Genomic DNA, 11,293 nt, shown 5'->3' on the forward strand with positions numbered 1-11,293 from the left:
AAGAAGATAATTTTACCCTCAGAAGAATCAGATGTTGTTTCTACTTATCTCTATCTGTCTGCCTCTCTTCTGTACATTCATCTGTATTTCTGCCTAATTAAGTCTCTCAGAAAAAAAGACAAGGGGATGAGGAGTGTGACATGTAGCCATGGAGACTGAGAGGAACTGAAGAGAAGGATGTGATACGTGATTTAATAAGAGGAAGAATAACAGTATTCGAATAGTGAACTGCTGCCTTTTAATCTATATCTGTTACAGTAAAAGACAAAGCAAAGGGGTAGCTGTTTCTGTTTCATTCACATTTACATTTAGGGCATTTAGCAGACACTTTAGTCCAAAGCGACTTACAATGAGTACATTTGTCACAAGAAAGAAGCCGCAACATAACACCATCGATAAGGTAACACCGAAAAAATAGAAACAATTTTCAAGCCGTCATCTGAGCATCATAGCTGCTAGTTTCAACAGCCCGAATCACATCTATTGACAATGAAACATACAAGTATTTTTGCACTAACTCCACATCTGAATTGATTTTGTGTGGTTTCCTGATCACCTTAAACTTACTGATGTATACCACTATTTAACGGCAGTCTGCCAAGAGCTGCCATTTTGTCACATGTGGACCACCAATTCAACATTTTAGCAAAACATTCTAATATTTGCTGGTTCCAGCTTCTGATATCTGAAGATTTGCTTCCTTTTTTGGTCATTTATGAGACAAAATGTAAAGTCCTTGGCAACAAACAACTTTCACCCCCAGTTGGTATTATTGTTGGTGCTGCTGCTGCTGCAAAGACAACTGGATCGTTTTTGGTTTCCTCAGAGTCACACATAACAAATAACACAACACAATAATAGAATAGAATAGATCCCAAGTTAACCTTCCTTCTCCTGGGTGACTGCATGCCCGGCAGACAAGACTGGATAATGATAGGTAGGATTATAGGGAACATAATGTAAATGCGGATAGTGTCATTATTCTATATCCATTACATTGTGCAATAAACATTTACTCCATAATGATTGTTGAAACAGAAAAGCCTAAATTAGATCATGAGGAATTAAATGCTATCCAAGCACTTTCAGGTCTTCATTTTTTGTTTGTGGCGATTAAATGTTAAGTTGTTCAGTTTATGAGCATCTTTGCAGACTTGTTTTACACTCCACTTCCAAAGCAACATAAACACAATATTGTTGTCGATATATTCTTTCCATTGATTATCCATTGATAATTTGTGAATTGTTAATAAAAAGCTGTCGTGAACTGGACATAGACTGGACCACCCGACATCTGAAAATGCTTGACAGTACATTCATTCTGAAGAAAAATGCTGATGGTTTTCACTTTAACTCTGTGGCAGCATCTTAAAGAAATCCTGTGGCCACAGAAAAATGGAAGCCCTTCATGTGAGAATGTGCCGGCGGCTCCAATGACTGAAGGCGCCTCTGTTTACTGTTGCAGAAGAGTCAGGTTGAAACGGGTCAGACGCTTTAGACCAGACGATCATCCATCATCTACTGGGGAGGCTAGGACAAGGGGAAGCTGGTGACACTCAGCCCTATTCCAGCTGATGATAAAAAATCATCAAGATGCCAAAAGATTAATCACTCCATAACTGTTAGTTTAGAAATGGCAGGCCGGTGGGGAAGAAGCTATAAACAAAAAAAAAAAAAACCCAGACATAACAAATAGAAGAAAAGAAACAAAAGTATGAGAAGAACATTTTTTATTGTGGTAATAAATACGACCGGTCGGTGAGCATCCTACTCTGATGCCAGTTTTCTGTAAAGGCATCCTTACAGGTACACTGAATGAACTCTCTCAGCATCCTCCATCAGTGAAGCGGTTGGAGATGTTAACAACAACACATAGTAACATCAGTGGCTGTGTGAAGCTTGTTGGGGACAGAATATACAGGAGCATGGCAGTATAAGCAGATTTCTTTGGGAAGTCCACTGACTTAAACTTAACGGTATTAACAAAGACGGTTTTCTCAAGCATATGCATTGAATTTATTTGTGCTTAAGAGTGGTTAAGAGTTTAACTGATTCTCATGGTCACCCTATAGATAATATTCACACAGCAGCCATTTTCCTCGAGGTTTATAATCTATTATCTTCTGTTAGACAACAAGCAATGTTACATTCAACCGCTTTCCAGCTGACATTTCCATACGACAGTGTTACTCTCTACTGTCTACTAAAGCATAAATTCATTCTTAAACAACAGCGAACATCGTGAAGTGATTCATTAAATCCTGGAAGTGAAACACACCGGATGTAATCAAATGGTACAAAAAGCTAGGAAGTGGTTAAATACTAACAGTAGTTAATGGGATACCAAAAAGGTTGCTTTACTTTGAAATCTGTCCTGATTTCCATCCAGATTTTCACTTTCATCATCAAAAATACTCTTTTCAGTTGCTGATCAATCAAGAAGCAGTGAAATGACAACAATCTGTCAGATTCCCAACTTACAACCTGGAACACAGCAAGGAACGTAAAAAAGGGATAATTACGCCACCAACCCGACTCTGACGTCACAAGAAAATAGCTGCCGTGTGAACATGGTCGATGGCAGTGGCCATAAGCCACCGGGTCTACAGTAAATTACATCCCTGCAGCATGATTAATGGCCATTAATTAAGAGTTGGATGGGAGCTTTTCACTGGACAGGCTTGTATTACTAGCTCTAATGTTTCAATGGATCCCAGATGAATAATTACAACCAAATGTACTGTGATTATCACGGAGGCTGGGCGACAGAGCGTACAATTAAAGCTGGGTGGAAGATCTGAAGTATATAAGGTTTCACGTGCAATTACGCTTTAGTGTTTCACATCAAGTGCCCTTTGTAAACTTACCAAATGTGACAGAAAACAGAACAAGAGGGACAAATTATGAGAGCCACTTCAGATCTTTTTTTGATTTGTAAACACATTTTCTACTTAGAAAATTTACCTGAGGTAATCATAATTACTCCACAGCAGCTGTGAAATACAAATTCAACTCCTAATTCACTATCAAAAACATGTTTCCCCCGTTGCTAAAAGCTTTTGCAAAACAATTTAGCTGAATCTAATCTTGGGTATCCACGTTAAGTTCACTGATCCCCGCTGAGCATTAAAACATTACACCAGTAAATTACAACAACATCATCAGCAGCACAGCCTCAAAGAAAGAGCTGCTTGGATAAATCATTAAGACTTAGCCGACTAATGGCAAGGTCAGAGGCATCAGGGTGGTGAATATTATGGCAAACATTTAAATTACATTTATTCATTGAAGATGCTGATCTGCTCTTTGGCCCTAAATATGCATTGGTGATATTATTTCTATCGTTTGTATCTTCACTGTATATTTCATTTTACCCTACCAGCAGTTTTTTGACAACCAAATCATCGTCGCTTTCAAAAATAAAATCATTATCTGATCTCACCTTCCGACCAGCAGAACAAAATCTTTGACAGCACCTCTCAACCATCACAGCACCATTACAAAAACCAAAAAACTACTTGGTTAGGTTTAAGAATTGTTACAGGTCATGGTTAAAACTACCTGGTTAAGATTAAGACAGGACACAGTTATTGGAAAAGGAAACCAGTGAAGAAACTCACAGTGTTCTACTATGATTGAGTCACGTGGTTTGTTCCCCAGCCCATCTTCCCATCTTAGCGATGACGTCTTCTGCTGCTAAAAACGATGTCACACTCATCCTGACAGTCATAATTCACGCAGACCCCAGAGGTCCTTGTGGGGTAAATGTACACACGGGTCATATAAGGCAACGTAACAAACAACAAACGCCGTCATTCTTCTTGTTAAGTAATTTCATCTGGCAGATTTTAGTGGGTTTGGTGGTAGTTTTAATTTAACACCAAAGACAGAAAGATAAACAACCCCGGAAACCTACAAATGTTCTGTATTGTGGAATGAAATGGTGGATTTAACAGCCTGTTGGTGTTACAGTAGAGTGAGATGATGGAGTCGGAAAGTCCTTTGTATATTATTGTTATGTAAGCTTTGAATACAGCCTATTATACTTCATATGTGGATTCACAAGTGGGTCAAACACTTTGTTGATCCAAAGCTTTGTACTTTGAGCCTGTTTCCTCCTACTTTTCTGAATTATACCTTATTTCTGTTAGCAGAAGATTGAGCAAAATTAATTGGACACATGTCACCAGTAAAAGGATCCTGGGTTGAGGGAGGTGAGGGAGAGGGGTAAAATGACTGAGGAGCGCCAAGTTTGCAGTATTCCAAGTTAAGCGTCCCGGCATGCACCAGCGACAGGTGGCGCCTTCATGAGCCCTCTGGGTGTTGCATGACAGCGACAGCTATGGGTTTTATCACCACGGTCAAGGGGAGAGACAGGCGAGTGGTGGGGGAGGTGGGGTTGAATGTCAGTGGATGAGACAGTAGAAGTGTGACATAGCAAGGTGTGAGAGATAAGGAGAGAGAAATGGCGTCTGGGGGGAAAAAAACAAGACAGTGATATAAGCATTACACTCTCTTTTTCAATCATGGTGTGAAGAGATGAGGCAGATCGCTCCTCAGCTGGAAATAGAGACATCTCAGTTATCCCAAACGCTCCCTCTGCAGCCGAATCACATGATGGACAGAGAATTCCAGGGAGGCCACGTTAACCTCGACCCCACGCCTCTCTCCGAGCTAAAAGAGCCTTCGATCGTGACTCAAGCCAGTGGGACGACCCCAGAGAGTCCCGACCAATCGCAACTCGTAATTTTTTTGACCTGTAAAGAAATGAGCTTCTACTTTAGTTAAAACATCCACCTCCTCTCACTGGAGTTCATGGATTTTTTTGTGCACATTTGAACAAAATAATGAGCATCACTTCAAGTATCACTTCACTCTGACGGTTCAACAGCTTTTAATTTTTTCTTTTTTTTGCGACGGATGAGGCTGCAGCGACTTGAATACTCACCAAATGTACGACACAATCCTGACGTGTCACAAGAGGTCAAATTGAATTACTCCTGACTCTGCAAGCTGAGCTGACCCCCCACATCCACACTCGTATCCATCTCTGCTGTTGAGTGAGTTGACTCAAGTGCAAAACACTTGCCTGATCAAATAAAAACTAGACGAGTAAAAGCCAAAAAGTGCACTGCCAGTCTTGTCTCTAGTGCGGCGCAGGGAATCAGATGCCCAATCCCCCCAAAAAAACATTTCCAAAGACTGAAAAAGTCTATTCCCCAAACACTTACCACCTCAGCACTGATCTAGGGTGGGAGGGTCAGCACTTTGGTCAGTTTGAATGTGTCTTGGGAAAAGTCCCTGTGACTGAAATGTCAGCCTTTTTTACTAAATGATAGCAGAGGTGATAGAGGTGGGTCGGTGCATGAAGTATAATTCATCAGCAGCTCTTATTATGTGCAGGAATCGAAAACAACACGTACAAAAGCCTGATAAAGTGTTTTTTTTTTTATTTTTATTTTTATTTCAGCTCTGAAGCAATCTATACAACACAGCAGTTGCTCTTTATAGAACATCTAATTACCATAGCCCTGATCACACCCACCGTGTTATTAATACTTAATTTCGAGTACGTTAAAATTCATCCAGGCGCCAACAGTGCTGTGAAAACCAATCTAGCTCAACATGCTATGTTGACAGGTTGACACCAGCTCCGAGTCATGTGAGGGCAACACGCCAAGATGTGACCATTTCACAGTCCTGCTAAATTGTCAATTATCATGTATGAAGACGGTATCACTGCTATCATCGCAGCGCTGCACACGTCTGTTCAACCATCTGTTAACTGCATCATGCCAGAGCTGTGTATGGGCCATACAGGCCGAGAGATTTTAGTTTCTGCTTCACACACTTGTGTCCTCATTAGAGTAAAAGTTTCAGTGAATGACTCAAAGGTTCACACTTGAACAGCCATTTCTTTAAATAGTGATATATATCTAATACCTAATATAGTGTCATCTTTAGCATCAGTAAGAACAGGCTCTAATTTGTTAAAGGGAGTTGTGTTGGCACTTAAGTAAGACTTTGAGGGGCTTGTTCTTGACTTGAGTATTTTCTGCTTCTTTATACATTTCAAAGAGAAATCCTACCACGTCTTACTACACTACATTGACAAGTATAGTCATTAGTGACATCGCAGAATAACATGTGATATATTACTGTAGATACATATTTAATATCATACATGATGAAGTGTTAAAGAGCACGTTTAGCCAAGTGTATTTTACTTTGGTGTTTTAAATTTTTCACTATATTACAACTCTATTTTACATCCAAGATTACGCGCATTTTTAAGTTTCAGACTTTTTTTTGGGTGTGTCTATTGGAAAGTGTTTAAAAAAAACAAAAAAATCTTTTCGTATTCTGCCAATTGCTATAGCATCTCTATTGTATGAACACTCCATTTGAGTGTCTGTCTCTTTAAGCCCCACCCCTCTTAAGAAGCCCAGTCTGATTTAATCGGTCAGTTCTCACAGACCTGAGAAAGTATTGCCCACTGTATTTACGCATCAGTCCTGCCAGTGTGTTCTTAACCGAAGCCGTGCTGGGGGCGTGGCTGAGGGTGGTGACTGTATATTTGTGACATCAGAACCTTACAGAAATCCTGACGAAGCTCTTTTGAAGGCACAGTTTCTGAAAATGTGTATTTCTCCGGGGATGGAGCATTTTGATAGTTGCAACAGTATTTATAGAGCGCTGCTCCATAACCCAAAGAGAAATGGAAATCTCTCTTTCTGTAGTATGGGAGACTTTAATTATTATTTAAATGCAACCCTTTACCTTGTAATGGAGTATTTTTACATCAAGGTTTTCTCGCTTTCACCCTCTCAAAGGATCCAAGCACTTCTTTCACCTGGGTCAGTTTTATTTTATTACCCCAGAGGAGGCAGAAAGAGAAAGCCTTGTGTAGTTTATTCTGCAGTGGTTAACATATTTAGATTCCACAAGACTGGCTCCACTCAGCAGCTTGACATCTATCTGAGGCTGAACAGCATGTTTCTCACTGCACCATTGACCACAGTGATAATACAATATAAGGCTGACTACTCTTAAGAGTTATGATGGCACCTGAAATCTGTCCCCATGCTTTCCTGATTTTTTGTGCCTAACTGGCAGTCAGGTGAAGGTATCCTCGCATGTATAGAACCACTTGCTTCTGCTTGATTCACATCAGACCACAGGTTTTCTGAGCGCGATAAGCCTTTCGCTATGAGAGCGACTCAATGTCTCTTCGTACATCTTCCAGTTTAAGCATTCCTCTGAAAGTATAATTCAGCCAAAATTGAGTTTTCCACGCTGTTGAGTCCATGACGGGGACATGATGAACGCCACTTTAGAGTCAGAGAAGTGTGAAAAGTAAGCATTCAATTACTCCGGAGGAAAAGGAAGAAGTCTAGCTGCCTCTTCTTCCTCGCTGGCTGGACGTGTGTGTGCGTGTGTGTGTGTGTGTGCAAGCTTTGAAGAGGTGTAAAGTGTTTTGAAAGGGTTTTATTTACTTAGTTCAGAGGTCAGATAGAAGCCAGTCTCAACAAGACGCCAGAATCGGAGACAAAACCATTTTCTCTCTTGTGTGACTGCTGTCAATAAAACTCAAAAATAACATAAGAACACATTTTTTTTCAACTTCTTGACAACATTTGCATGCGGCAAAACCTGGAGAAAGCCGAGTGTAGTGAGCTTAGAAAAAAACTCCCTGACAAGCCCGTACAAAGCTGTGAACTCAAAACTTGAGGCGTTTTGCATCCCAAGGTATCGAATATATGTCCTGATTTATATATATGCGGCTGTGGGCTCAGTTCTGACCAGGGTGTATCAGCATAGCAAAGCTCTAAGAGCAGTAAATCAGACACATGGTGTGACCTCATCAGCCACTCGCCCTTTACAAGGATTGGGGGCATTACCTTTCCTGATCGCATGGTGCACTCCCCCGAAGCTCCAAAACATTATCCACAGTTGATAAAAATGTCTCTCTGAGACTGACACTATCTGGATGAAAATAGTGCAGCCACAGACATGTGAGCAGGGGAGTCTGGTGGCCCCCAACTGATGCCTGGGAAAAATTCATGTCTGCAGTCCTGCTACTCTTAATGCAAAGGAACACTGTGATTTCACCCCAAAAAACACAATTACAACTGGCAACTTACAAAGCAGTTTCGTGTCAAAATGATGTAAAGCAATCGATGAGTCACAGACCAATATCAAATATAAAGCTACCTATGCGTGGCGATAATGTGGCGGTAAAATGCTACATCGACGGAGGAGAATCAAAATGAAAGAGCGAGATTAGACATAGCTCGAAGGAACAGACTCAAAGGAAAGTCTGGAATATCAAAGAATAGGTAGATACGAACGGTAAATGAAGTGGAAGGCAGGCCACGGGGGGGGGGGGGGGGGGGGGACCATTAGAAACAGATACAGAAGGCTGTGAGGAGCTAGTTGGCAAGTAGGTCAAGGAATTTGGAGAATACTAAGTCTTCACGGTACACAAGCACCTGAAAGCTTTAGTCAGGAACACAGTTAACAGCAGAGTCACGGCACATAACTTGGACAAGCATGTTATCTAAGACGAGCAGTCTTTTTTACCGCAAATCCCTTCTTTGTGTTCCTATCCATCCACCGCGGTTCAGCAGGCGAGCGCCGTCTGGGGAAACAAAAACAGGGATTTTGGTGCTGAAAACTTTGGCAGATATCAGCTTGATTTGTCTCACTCAGGCGCCTGCAGACTCATAATGGCTCTAAATAAACTTTGGAATACATTTTTTCACAGAATCACGACCCTGTGATTTTCTAAGTGAGTGAGATTTTATTACGATAGGACCTTTTTAAAGCAGATACAAAGTGCTGAGCAGGATACAGATGGAGAAAATCAAACTACACGTGCAAAGTTGGTAGAAAGGGGTTTTGAGATGGTTTTTTTTAGCTGTATACACAGTCAGCTGTTCTCACAAGGGGGAACTGTTTGTCCCTCGCACCTCGTACCCAATGTACAAGATGTGGTCACAAAACTTTACAAGTGTGCAGTCGAGATAAAAGTTTAAAGGCTGAGTTTGAAGATGGGAGTTGTCCGACCCACGAGCACTGAGTAATGATGTGACGACTGAGTAGCCTACGCATGGGTCGGAACATGACCACACTGACAAGCGTCACAGCTGCCGTGATCCCATCACAGCGTGGTGCCCGGTTAAGATCTGTCGCTGTCTATGTCTTAATTGAATGTTCTGTTTACTCTTATGCTAAATAGTTTTACTTGTGGGGAACTTTGTGACCCTCTTCTGTGAAAGGTGCCTAATTAAATAACGTTTACTTACTTACTTGCTTGCTTACTAAAGGCAGAAAGAGGATGCAAAAGATTGAAAATGCATGAGGACCATGTGCGGTATGATTAGCACATAAAAGTTGCAGGTACAGCGTCGTTTGGCTGAGACACAAGAAAAGTTAACCGTAGTCGTCAAGGTATGAAAAGATATAGGGTGTGGATTAGTAATCCTAGATCTCTGGTCATAGCATTGATTATATTTTCTCATATGACCTGCAGGTTTGCATTTATGTTAAGGATGAAGGTCAGATTTTGGCCAGAGTTTGCAGTTTTTTTGTGTGGAGGTTTTAACATAGAACCCAGCTGCTCAATGCAGGGTTATACTTAACAGAACCATTTGTTTCCCTTTCCTCAATTTAATTTACCAAGTATGTTCGGAGGGAATCTCATTATGGCCTGTATCATTACAGCAGGCACAAGTACAAAAACTGTACTTGTGGGCACCGGTCTAAGTTTTTAAAACAGACTACCTTTGACATGTGATTGTTGTTTATCTGAATTCCACAGTGTGAATAACAAAAAATGCAGCCACTTGATGAATCGCTCCTTGGTAACATTATGCCATCGTTCTTTAACAGCACAATCCAACATCACAAGACGCAGCCTCCAATATAACCACAAAGTTGGATCCTCACCTCTATGATACCATTACAGCCTCAAGGAGATTGGATTTACTGCAGGACTGTGGTATTAGACTTCATTAGTTTAAGCTAGCTGTGCCCAGTAAACTGGCTATCAATATTATTTATGTGTCTGTGAATACGCTTCAGTGGCCAATAGTTTTTTGAAATCAACAAACTGAAGAAAAGATGACTTTCTTACAAAACGATGGAAAAAATAACACAACTAACTCTCAATATTCATGTTAGATTCAATTATACTATATCATGATTTAATATATAACTCAATTGTTTTGAAAACAGTCACTAGCCTCACTCCTTAAACATTATCTATTGGCATCTTGGTATCTCATTTTGACACCATCATGACTTATTTGTGGTTTACAACATCACAGTAACCCAGATATAGCCTCGGACAGTTTTTATGCTCTCTCCATCAACCCCTCCCAGAGCTCGACCAGATGACGTTGCTAAACCTCCGGCCAGTGGACCAAGACATGCCTCTGGTGTCATATTACCATGTAAGTGAACCAGTAAGCCGGTTAAGTAGCTGGCGAAAATGTATGTAAGCTTAAGTGATAAGCACTTATGATTGTACGACATGTAGAAAACATGTAAGCTGCTGGTGTCCTACCGTGTTAGACTCTGATATATAGAGGGCGGAGTCACCAAACACCATCAACATCAAAACAGAATAAACAGAAAAAAAAAATAAAAAAAATCTTCTCTAAATCATTTTATTTCAAGATAAAACATAAAAGCCGATCATCACTGATACATGCAGGGATCTTTTTGTTTACTTTACATACTGTATGACTTAAACAGTTAAAGACCCGGGACTGCCATGATAGCTGAGGCTATATTTCTTCACGTGTGACATGTTTACGGTTGTTGTTATTGCTGGGGGTAAAGTTCACTGCCTTTACTGTCAGGGCAGGAAAGGTTTGGGTCGTCATGACAACTGGCATGCGGTAGAAAACACTTTCCAGGGAGGCCGGTTGTACCTGTCTGTTGAGGATATCAATTTGTTTGGTATAAATTTGGTTTATTTGGCCAACGCGCATAAAAAAACACAACATTCATAGAAAGATGGCGGTGTTTTCCTGTAAAAGTGCCACCAGTAATCCAATCCAAGTGTATTTCTGGTAAGGATGTTTTCTTTGGAGTTATTAGCACTCGCTTACACTCTTGATCATGTTTCAGATTGTCATAAGAACACAAACTCGTAACAGCTGCACTGCTTTTCTCACGACATCTGATCGGAGGGGACAATGAGGCGCACCTATACATCAATCCTCTACTTAACCCACCATGGACAGAGGCTGGCAACATTTACAGCGTGGCTTAAAATAATACA

General features: G+C 40.8%; 1 long non-coding RNA gene across 3 annotated transcripts in view; it reads right to left on the bottom strand.

The window, feature by feature from the left end:
* Positions 1–215: 215 nt before the first annotated feature.
* The window catches only part of LOC115583046 (uncharacterized), a 39,627-nt gene continuing 28,549 nt past the window's right edge, over positions 216–11,293 (bottom strand). The window contains exons 3-4 of one of the 3 annotated variants that reach the window (XR_003984295.1): positions 8,584–8,641; positions 216–1,530 (exon numbers count right to left, since the gene is read on the bottom strand). This is a non-coding gene — a long non-coding RNA (uncharacterized LOC115583046). Of the gene's footprint in view, positions 1,531–8,383; positions 8,642–11,293 lie in introns of those variants that run through there. The other 2 variants (XR_003984296.1, XR_003984294.1) reach the window with 2 other exon arrangements.

Source organism: Sparus aurata, chromosome 6, assembly GCF_900880675.1.
Source record: "Sparus aurata chromosome 6, fSpaAur1.1, whole genome shotgun sequence".
NCBI lineage: Eukaryota > Metazoa > Chordata > Actinopteri > Spariformes > Sparidae > Sparus > Sparus aurata.